The sequence below is a fragment of the Podarcis vaucheri genome (genome assembly GCF_965113315.1).
Source record: "Podarcis vaucheri genome assembly, chromosome: Z".
Taxonomy (NCBI): Eukaryota; Metazoa; Chordata; class Lepidosauria; order Squamata; family Lacertidae; genus Podarcis; species Podarcis vaucheri.
The window spans coordinates 40,003,259-40,013,492 of record NC_138758.1 but is presented as its reverse complement, the minus strand read 5'-3'; the positions used below and the strand labels follow the sequence as shown (position 1 = coordinate 40,013,492).

Sequence of the window (10,234 nt, the reverse complement as noted above, 5' to 3'; positions counted from 1 at the left end):
TTATACGAAGCTGTTGCCCAGTCTTCCTCTGAGTCCTTTTCCCTTTAAGCTCAAATTGCTTTTTTCAGAATGCCACGAAATATTTAATGATCTCTGTACTGCATAATATGCTGCAACCAGTGAGTTGATTTTTAAAATATATATAATGCCCCCACATCTGTTAATAAAAACAGTTATGTTACTTTTACTGACATAATATGATTTATAGCCAGACTTGCAAGATTAATTTTTCTTTTGGTAAAAATTCAGCATGTCATTTTTCACCTCGGAATCATATTGTCATTAGACATAATCTTCCTATTGTAAGGAGAAAACCTGAACAAATAAACGGTTTGGCTAGCTGTTCTGCTGCTCTTTTCATCACTCTTTAATTCTTCTCTTCAGAAAATTTCTTAAATAAATGGGGGGAAAGCACAGTGTTAATCATCGCTAAGGGAAAGCGCCAGTGCTCAGGACGAGTCTTAATGTTGTCTCTATCTCTTACGAAATGGGAAAGCAGTGGCCCAATCTGAAGATGTGTGGGAGCACGGGGGACCTCCTGTGCCATCTCAGCATATTGATGCGGACTATGACATCATGCTGACATCACAGATAGAGCTTACCCAAATATTCCAGTGTGGAACCGTAAAGGGTGCAACATAGGTTTGCATTCTGTAGCACTGAGACTTGCTTGGCCACAGCTCTCTCTGGGGTTTCAGGCAGGGAATCTTTTCCCAGCCTTACCTAGAGATGCTGAGGGATATAACCTGGGACCTTCTGCATCCAAAGCATGTACTTACCACTGTCTTCAGCCCTTCCCCACTTCTTACTGTCATTGAAGGAACGTAGGAGGCTGCCTATGATCAGAGCATTGATCACTCTAACAGCTAGCTCACTATTGGCTTTACTGATCTCCAATAGCTCTCCAGGGTTTTAGACTCAGGTTTCTCTCCCAGCCCTGCCTGGAGAAGCCAGGAATTGAACCTGGGACTTCTGCATGCAAAGCGGATGCTCCGCTGCTGAGTTACAGCTCTTTGCTGTTAACTACTGTTGTCAATTTGAATTGTTGTTTTTCTTTTTATAAAACTCTCACAACAGCAAATCTGTACATTTCCACCACCATGAATTGGACACAGATATAATTGGGTGTCTTGTCTTTTCTTCTTGTTGTCACTGCAAGCTTACATTCCATTTTGCAAAGCATTTATAATTCTCCTTTCCTTTACCTAAGCATCTACCACTTGTCTTGGTATTTATTGGATTGTGGTGTGTGTGTGTGTTTTCCCCTCCCTAAAATATTATTTTGGAAAGAAGCATGCTGAGAAAGAAAGAAAAAAGAGAAAAGGGCAGGAGCTCTCAAGAAGAAGAAGAACTTGAAAATAGCTTACACACACACACACACACACACAGGAACTTTCTATTATATTTATCTGTCTAGAGGCAATAAATCTGTTTTCTGCAGATTAAATTCCGACTTCTTCTTTAGAAAGCCTTGTTTTCTCGAACCTCTTTTCAGGCGGCACTTGGCACTAATCACACCTACGGAAACTTGTAATTTTCCTCAAGGAGGTGACATTGACAGAATTAAAAATGAAGGGCCCCCCCGAAAAGCCAGTTCATTACAAATTAGCAGTGGTCCTAGGAAAACAGTGGGCTGAGGCGTGTCAACCAGCGATAGGGGAAAGAAACCCAGCATTTGAAACTGTCAGAGCCCGGGAGCAAAGCTATCCTTGGAACAAATTAATCACATATTGTCAACGCAAAGTTGCATCAAATTAACACATCGGATTCCAGCATATTAATGTGAGAATGCTTTCACCTGATTATTACTGCAAGCCATTGCCACTCTCCGGCAGCAAAGATATAATTAAATTGCTAAATAGAAAGTGCATATAATATCTCTGCATGCATTTAGGGTGCAGGAGCTGAAAAGATCACAGCCCGGTAAGTGACAGATTCCATTTGTGGGGTGAAAAACTTTATTCCCTCCCCCACCCACCCTACTCTTTCCCCCTGTCCTCCCTCCCCCCAGTTTTACTTAGGAGTACTAGAGTATGAAATGAGAAAACTTAGTTATGTTATTCTCACACTCTTCCGTGCAACTTAGGTGAAATACAGGTTTAATTTAACTGATTTGCTACACTGAGTCTGTGAGTCTGTAATTGCCTTCCCCTATCTCTCTTTTTGCCATGGCAAACAAACTCGCACAGAAGACACAGGCTTGTCACAACAGAACAAAAAGCATTATAAGAATATTGTCGCCAACATCCCTCCAAAAGCCCCAAGAGTGACTTCTCCGTTGGACTTGCTCCAGAGTACTTCCAGGGGATTCTCTGGTCCTTATTTCATGGTAAAGATCTTGAGTCCTAATGCTTCTGAGAGGATGTTGTTTGCACTCGCAGGCCTTGGAGTCTCTGCAGCACTCTCGTTCTTCCAGGGAGTGAGAATTCAGACCAAACTGAATACTGGGTCTTATCAGACATCATCCTAAAAGCGTAAGAGGAACCTTACTGCTCAAGAAAAGGGCTCCATCCGACCCAGCACCCCTCTTGTCCATAGCAGCTGGCTAGATGCTTCTGGGAAACCACAAGCAAAACAAGAAGAAAAGAGTTGTCCTCCTCCACTTTTATTTTGCTTCCTTGTAACCGTTATTCACTGGTGTCCTGCTTCTGCCATTCATACTCTTGTGTTTGTCACAGGAAATGTAGGTGTACTCATGGTTGACGCAGTTTCAACATTGACAACAGACCTACTTTCAGCTCAGGAGTAAATGCTCCTGTCCTGACTACTTTTTGGTGTACTCTGAATTGCGGCGTCACAATTTACCCCTCCGCTTTTCAATATGGAGCTTCTTTGACCAGTTCCCTCCTTTGCAGATTTCCCAGGGTGCGCTGATTAGATGTCATTTGCCAATTGTGCATTAAAACCACATTTAATTGTCATAAACCAGCCCAAGTTGGGCATTGGTCTTCCCACGATGGCGTTACATCCACTCTCACTTGCGCAAAAGAGCTTCTGGATCCTCCTTCCCCGTCAAGAAAAAAAAAGCTGTGCTATGGCATGAACTATCATCTGGAGATATGAAGTTGAAGTTTTTCTGCTTATCAGGTCCTGCTCTAGGACCACTGTCTTGTTTGAGGCTATGCCAGGCATGTGCTGCCACGCTTTGACTCTGCAGGACAGCTGTTTCAGTAGCATGGAGAGCTTCAAGTGAGGCACTTGCTCCAAAGTGGGCTATAGGCGAACCAAGCAAGGCCTTTCAAGCTTCTGCCTCTAGTTCATCTCCTTTGTTGGACTACTGCAGGTTCTTAAAGGCCCAATGCTCTGACTTAAGAGGTGCTTCACTTTCACTCCATGTGGCTCCATCCCACATGGCATTAAATTCTCTCTGCCCTTGATTTGGCACTGTAAAGTGGGAGGCTCCTGTTTCCTTGGGGGAAAGGTGCTTGTGAAACTCTTGACTCTGGTGCTGTTCGCTGGGCTGCTGCTTGGTAGCCTCTGGTTAGCGAGCCCCTGGTGTGAAATATCCTCCAAATGGAGCCCCTGGTGGTCATGAGTGGACTTGCCCGGCAATGGCACTGGAGAGGGCTGGGGTGCCCAAATGACAGTGGCCACTAGCAGGACAACAGGCAAGGCATCTGTCCCAATGGGCCTTGTTAAGGTCTGTGGGCCTTGGCAAATGACCAAGTATGCCTAGTGCTGACACAGGGCTTGATTAGGAACATGGGAAGCTTCCTCGGGACTATTGGCCCATCTAGCCCAATATTGTCAACACTGACTGGCAGGGTTTCAAGCATGGTTCTCTCCCAACCCAGCCTGGAGATATCAGGGATTGAACTTTGAGCCTTTTGCACGCCAGGCAGATGCTTGGCCACAGACCTATGGCCCTTCCCCATAGCTTGTGGCTGATAACCATGACTTGATGTGTCATTTGTGAAATGCTTTTGTTCATTAAAAAAATCCACCTAAGCTAGCAGCCAATCCCCATATTTTGTGGCAGTGAATTCTCTTTGTTAATTCTGTGTAATTATTTGGGTTTTTTTGTCCTTAAGCTGCTGCCCATCTTCTCCATTGAGTGATTGCAGATTCATGTGAGACAACAATAATAATTTTTCTCTGTTTATTGGGTGTACTACTCAAACTTACTTTAATATTTTAGACATTCATTGCAGCAACAATGACGATGATGATGATAATGATGATGATGATGATGATGATGATAATAATAATAATACCCCAGTCCATCTTTAATAGATTTGTTCAGTTTCACATGTTGTTTTAAAATCCTACAAACAATAAGCTGGCACTTCCTAAACATTTATTCCTAAACAGATAATTGGAGGGGGGGGGCAGGGCGAGGATTTGAACATTTGCCTGAAATATGCAAAATTGTAATGCTTACCACAAAGCATTATCAAAAACACTGAGGAGAAAGGGGAAGAAGGGTCCATTTCTAATGAGGTATAGAATATAATTTTAATGAATATGTGGTTTGGAATAGATACTGATGAGCTGCGGGGGGGAGGAGAGGGGGAGTATTTCCAAAGCAGCGGTCATTTAATTAGAACATGTTTAATTAGAATAAAAAATTTAAAAATACAATTTTATGTGACAGTCTAGTTAATCTTCTGCTTGAATCATATTGCGTTTTATTCAATTTAATTGATTTTAAGCTTTGGTCTAATGTCATTATCCTTCACTTAATTATAAATTGTTCAAAATGAAAACATGTTCGTAAGTCAACATTCTAAATAGCCAAAGGAAAGGTTGAATTGTTTTATTAACAAAAGTATAAAATTCCTGACTTATATAAAGAAAGAGAGAGAGAGAGAGAGAGAGAGAACACACACACCAAAATCTCCTAAGTGTATTTTAGATGGTGCTTTAAAAAAGAAAAAAAGGCGAGAAGTGGTTTACAATCTAGCTTCATGTTCTTGTTTTAATTTCATAAATCATTATTGATTCTTTTAGATTGCTAAGCCGTCCTTTCTCCAAGGACTCTAGGTGATGGCATTGTTTTAAGATTTCAAAATTTTTTTAAAAAATATCCAGGAAAGATAATGGATTTATCCCAGGGCATGAAATGCAGACTGAGATGAGATCTCTGCACAAAGAGCAGTTGCAGTAGACAGCAGACCCTCCTTCGCTGATGGGCTGGTAGACAATTTCTGATGGGCAATCCAGTGCAGGCTTCACCAACATGTTGCTAGCTGAGACTGATGGGAGTTGCAATCCAAAACATCTGGACCACGGCAAAGGATGATTTAGTGCCAGCTGGTTGCTGGGATTTTTGCAAACAATGCTGGAATTAGATAACATTGTTCTGGTTCTGTGAGGCACTTCTTAAAGCAGGTAAGGGGAACCTGTAGCTATTGGTCCACCTCACCTCAAAAAGGAGATTGCAGAGTTTCAAAAAGGTCCAGAAAAGGGCAGCCAAAAAAGAAGAAAAGAAAAGAAAAGAAAGGGGCAACCAAAATGACCAAGGGATGTAGTGAAAGTTTGCAGCATTTGTAACTATATAGTTTAGAGAAAAGGTGGGTAAGAGGTGGCATGATAGAAGTTTATAAAATTATGCGTTTCATGGATAATTTTCTCTCCTTACTCGTGGGCATCCAATGAAGCTGAATGTTGGAAGGATGAGGACAAGACAAAATAAAGTACTTTAAACAACATGTAATTAAACAATGAAAGTCACTCCCAAGTTGCTCCATGAGGGGTGGTGGCATGGCTTTAACCAGATTTCTCACCCTGAAGGAGGCAGGCTGGAGCTTCAACTTTATAGAGCCAGGTAGAATCCTATTGGTCTCTGGGTGTCACCTGATTCTTGCTGAGCTGGAAGCTGCAGTAGTGCTCTCTAGCAATCAACTCTGAGGGTGCTGAAGCACTGCTAAGAACAAGCCAATGGCTCCTTCCTCAAGGAACAAGATGAGGAACCCATAGCCTTCCCGGTGGTGTTTGACTCCCATTGGCCCTATCCAGCGTGGACAGTGGTCAGGCATGGCAGGCAGTGTACTCCCAACGACATGTGGAGGAGCTGCAGATTCTCCATCCCTCTTGTAGTGCATCTTTGTCATGCAAAAAGGTACCCTGGATCCTGGCTTTCAGGGTTGCCCATTCTTAGGCCCTCTGTTGTTTCTCCACTTATTTGCCTTTTCTCCAAGCTAAAGGAAGAATTGTTGGGGAAGAGAGGGCGGTTCTTCCTGGCTCACGGCTTGACATTCTTTCCACCAGCCATACACTGATTGTGGTGGTTTCCCTGCGGTGTGATTGCAGTGATGGTCGGTGGCTGCCATCGCGCCAGGTGCACATAGCAGGGAAGACAAAGGGAGCCAGCTGAGCCAGGAATTGCAACTCCCAGTATTCTGAAGCCAGCAAATTAACATAGGTTAGTGGGTCAGGCTGCTTGGATAGGCAAAGACCTCTGGCAGCTGAGGAGAAGCTTCCCAGTTTGTCCTTTTCAAACTCTTTAGTACTCTTCCCTCCCTCCCCCCCCCCCACATTTATCATTACCATCGCGCCACCACTTCCACTAGCTGAGGCTAGGTTTTTTAGAAGATAGCAAGATCATTTCTTTTGTTACCTGCATCTTCTCCTCCAGGATCAGGGACAATAATTAAAGGCGAACATCTTTGGCGAGCAGCTGGAGTCAAATTCCAGCTGACTGCAGCACCTGCGAAGACTATACCTCTCTGCCTGAGGGGGCCATGTGGTACGATGCCAGCCATGGCTGACGCGGCGACAGTGTGTGTGTGTATGTATGCGTGCATGCGCTCCAGAGAGTGCAAATTTGCCAGCGAGTTCAGGAGCGCTCTCCTGCCCTTCTGCGAAGCTTCAGATGGCAGCCCCGTGCCAAGGAAACGGGGGGAATGTCTGGCTTAGACTAATTAGAAGGATGATTTGTGAAACGCAGGCTATTTATTTAATTAATCACAGGCACAAAGCTATAAAGCCCATATTTTAAAAATCCCTGTTAGTTTGCCATGTGGTTAGGAGATTGGGGCACATTAAAAAGTGACATGGTGATGTATTAAAAAATGCTCCGGCAAAGGTTGGCAAATGTCCTCAAGGAACTTAAGCTGTCGGCTCTCTGCAAATAGCGTAACATTGGGATATGGAGCCCATTTTGCAACATAGGGTATGTGAGAGCACATCTATCTTTCTTGTTTTTTAACAGCATCTGTTTGTTAAAGGATCACATGTCAGGTTTCTAAGCATGTTTGGGTTGTTCTAATTTATAAAGAGGAGGGCTTTTGGTTGTCACATTTCATTGCTGGGTTGGTTTGCTTCCTTCCTTGCTTGCTTAATGAAATCATAGTCTTCAACAAGGGAGTGAAATGTGAATAAATTCTCCTAAACCAGACTATCCTTTTCTGTTTTATTGAGTGCAGAGTATGGTTACCCCCATTTAACCAACCACATAAACTACTGTGGTCTGGAAAGCCTGCATGGTGCAGTAGTGTCAGAGTAAGACCTAAGAACATAAGAAGAGCCCTGCTGGATCAGGCAATGGTCTGTCTAGTCCAGCCTCCTGTTCTCCCAGTGGCCAACCAGATGCTCAGGACCTGAGCACAAGAACACTCTCCCCCCCAGAAGGTCTCCAGCAACTGGCATTCAGAAGCATTGCTGTCTCAGTTTGTGGTGGTTGAGCAAAGCCATCATGGCTAGTAGCCATCAATAGACCTCTCCTTCATTCATTTGTCTAGTGCTTTTTTAAAAGAGTGAGAGACCAGGGTTCAAAACTGCACTCAGCCTAGAAGTTTACTGGGTGACCTTGGTTTAGTCACTTTCTCTCAGCCTAATGTCTCTCACAAGGTTGTGATGATAAAATGAGGATAGAGAGAGCTACATCTGTTACCTTGAGCTTGGGATATATTATATATTATAGCCTGGGATATTATACACACCCACACACACCCACACACCTTGGTTGTCTAACACCTTGCAAACGTTTAGGCTCCCAAATGCCGCAAACCGAAGGTGAGTGTTCCGGTTTGCGAACGTTCTTTGGAATCCAAACTTCCAAGGTGGCTTCAGTTGAGTGCAGGAAGCTCCTGCAGCCAATCAGAAGCCACGCCTTGGTTTTCAAACTTTTCAGAAGTCAAACGGACTTCTGGAATGGATTCCGTTTGAAAATCAAAGTACATATATATATATATATATATATATATATATATATATATATATGCAGGTTTTGGTGTCTTCGGGTGTCTTCCCGTGTAAGAGTCGGGGTGTCTGTGCGACGTTTCGACGAGGTCTCACTCGTCATCTTCAGGCTGGTGCTTTCGGCTTCTTGTTACTGGAAATATATATATTAGCTGCTTACAGACGTCCACTTTACATAATGTTGCATCAGAAACCATTGATATGTCGGGTATGAGTAAGAAATACAATATTGTGCGGGGCCACAATTGGCCTTCATTCACAATTTTTTAGAATTAACGAAGAACCACCTTCTCTGTCAATCTGCTTATCTGCTGAGGTCATCACTGTTTGCCTTGTTTCTGGGAGCTAGGTAAGCGTTACCCTAGACAGGACCTCCCCAGTGCTGGCCCTCTTAACTGTGAACCTCAAGGGAGATTGACCTGGCGCCAACACCAGTGCCCTCTAGACTTTAGGCCCCCATTTCCCTTGGATAGCAATTATCGACATGCACACTAATTAGCAGGAGTGCTTAGCTCTGTTGCTTTATGGGGTTAGATTTCTGGCCTCTCAGTTCTTTATGCTTGCTGCATTGTATGGTTGTTCCTAAAGTGATTTGTTCAGCTGCACTGATGGACCAGATTTAAAAATCTCCCTCCTTCATGTCTGTCTTGCCTGTTGTCAAGGCGGTTTAAGAAAGCAGAAATGTAATAAAAACTGTGCGTCCAATAAAAATGTTCTGTGTGATAGGTAAACAGATATAAAATTACAGTGGATGTCTAAGATTTGATGAATCCTGGCATGTGCATATGAACGCTGACAGTCTGAAACAAATTTTTGGAGTGCTGGCATTGACTGGTGTATGTTCCTGCTTGTCGTGTACACACACTAGTGAATGCTAACAATCTCATTTTGTTGGCTATCAACATTCACTGATACAGCTCTTGAGTTTTTGGACATTCGTTCTGCAGTGTGACTAGAATGAATGGATGTGTTTGTTTGTTTGTTTTTTTGCGTGTTTGCGCATGCTTGTTTATATTCCATGTTGTATATAGTTCTTCTGTGATCGCTTAGGTTCACTAAATTCCTGGCTGTTGGGATATATTCCCTATGCTGTCCGTCCCCGTCCCCCCCCCCCTTGTTTGAGGTGCGTGGATCAGACTGAAGCTAGCTTAAAAGGACATCCAGTTTGTGGAGATTTGGGGGGAGTGCTGTAAGTCTGCTTTATGTGGTATAATAATTAACTGGAACATTAGGATGAGGGTTTGGTGTGTATGTGAAGGGAAATCTAGGAATAAAACATGAGTATGTTAATGCAGCCTGGGGCTGATGCTGGAGTCATCATTGCAATGCAGATAAAGCATCCCTCATAACTGCTGTTGCCTATTGGAGCTTCCGAAACATCTGGGCCTCTAATTGAAAAATAGTGTGGGGTGGTAGAAAGGAGGGGGGGGGAGTGAATGAGAAAGAGAAATGCCACTAAGTGAAGGCAACAATTTAGAATACCAAAATGCAAGGGGGTGTCTGTATTTACATTGTATTTAAATATTCATACTGTGTTATGCTTTGCATAACAGGAAATTACTGGGTTAAATTTTTATGAGCAGTGACAGCGCAAATGAGATAAATTAAGTGAGAAAGTTAATGGGATTTTACTACAACGGCGAGATAAATGGGTGATCCATTGTATGAAGCATTGTTTCAACATGCTATTCTGGGTTGAACTTTGTGACATGGTCCAGCAGCACTAGGCAGCTTTGCCTTTTGGGCATTATCAGGGGATGATTAGCTGCTTGTGCTTAAAATAGTGCCCCTTCAGAGTTTGTGCGACCCCACAAACCTCTGTGTGTGACAGAGCTCCTCAGACATGTCTGCTCTAGTCACTTGTAGAGTCCGACAGTGGCTGTCTGCGGAAGCGCTTCCAGCAAAGAAGTTCCTTAACGGAAACGCGTCTCCTGGACTCACGACGTGACAGCTTCCGGCGAAGCATAGGTCTCCCTGCAGTTGCTTCTGACACCTCCCCGCTATTTTCGCTCGAAGTGTCTCTCACCCCTTTCTCTCCCCTTCTGCTTCCTGCCTGGGCTGCTGCGTGTCTCTCAGCATTACTGAGATCCTC

At 43.6% G+C, this 10,234-nt stretch overlaps 1 protein-coding gene and 1 long non-coding RNA gene across 11 annotated transcripts in view; one reads left to right on the top strand and one right to left on the bottom strand.

Annotated features, from left to right (window-relative positions):
• The window catches only part of MAPKAP1 (MAPK associated protein 1), a 199,567-nt gene that overhangs the window by 50,916 nt on the left and 138,417 nt on the right, over positions 1-10,234 (top strand). The window lies entirely within an intron of this gene.
• Positions 344-588, bottom strand: LOC309523719. Its single transcript, XR_014215563.1, has 2 exons — positions 485-588; positions 344-391 (listed from the first exon to the last, which is right to left on the bottom strand). It is a non-coding gene; the product is annotated as an uncharacterized lncRNA (long non-coding RNA).